The following is a 1,081-nucleotide window of genomic DNA, read 5'->3' on the forward strand; positions in this document are numbered from 1 at the left end:
CATTCAGTTATGACCACAGTTAAAGAAGCGCTGCTCTAGATCACTCAGTCTAGCAAAATCACTTAATCCCACAGGGGAGGTTATTTTGAGCAATCCAAGACATACCATATGTTTATGTGGTAACGTTTAGTCATGTCTGGTGACTAAATGACATCACTATGGGTGTCCATTGTACACTTGGGTCTTTGTGTTTGGTCACTTCCTACATGGCCGGTTGCTGGCCAGCATGAACTGTCTTGTCACACTGTTCACTCCCTCTAACCTACTTTTAATTTAGGACTCCTAATGTACTATGAAATTTATCCAAGATTTTATTCCACTTGGATCCACAATTAACGCCCGTGGAAGCAGCAGCCAAGAAATCAAATGACATATTATGCAGGGCAAATCTGCTGAAAAATATCACTTTAAAGTGCTCAAAAATAAAGATGTTCCTCTGAAGACTAAGGTGCACCTCAGGACCTATGGTACTTTCAATCCTATGCAAGGGAAAGCAGGCCACTGAATACGGACGCCTGGGGAAGGGGGGAATCTTTGAATTGTGGTGCTGTAAAGAATGATGAAGGGCATGCGGGAAGGAAAAATAAGCCGATCTCACAAGTAATACAATCAGAACGCTCTTTAGAAATGAGGATGCTAAGACGTTGTCTCATACTTTCTTATCAAAAGGGACAGTCCCTAGGGAGAAGAATATCATGCTTGTTTGTAAAGTGGGAGGTCAGCGAGATGAACTGACACAGGGGCTGCAACAACAGGGTCAAACATAGTAGTAGTGCAGTACCAGGCAGTGTTTCCTTCTGTTATGCACAGGGTCACTATGAAGTGGAACTGACTTGATGGAACCTAGCAACAACAATTTATCATGGCCTAGAAAACCAGGTAATGAAGCTTGCTAAGACAATACCAATAAACAATGCTTCAAGTGTGAACTGAAGGCTCTTAGACAGGAATGTTTTACAACTTTCCTCTAGTTCTTGAATACTTCCTCCCCCCAACTATCATGATCCCAATTCTACCTTACAAATTCGGCTGGATGGAAGGATGTACACTGGTACAGATAGGAACTAGAAACACAGGGAAT

The 1,081-nt window shown here is 42.3% G+C and overlaps 1 protein-coding gene across 1 annotated transcript in view; it reads right to left on the minus strand.

Moving 5' to 3' along the window:
- The window catches only part of LOC101643967 (cytochrome b5 reductase 4), a 91,931-nt gene that overhangs the window by 80,160 nt on the left and 10,690 nt on the right, over nt 1–1,081 (minus strand). The window lies entirely within an intron of this gene.

Source organism: Echinops telfairi, unplaced genomic scaffold (assembly GCF_000313985.2).
Source record: "Echinops telfairi isolate 266 unplaced genomic scaffold, ASM31398v2 ScPeMD7_3533;HRSCAF=4204_0, whole genome shotgun sequence".
NCBI classification, from domain to species: domain Eukaryota; kingdom Metazoa; phylum Chordata; class Mammalia; order Afrosoricida; family Tenrecidae; genus Echinops; species Echinops telfairi.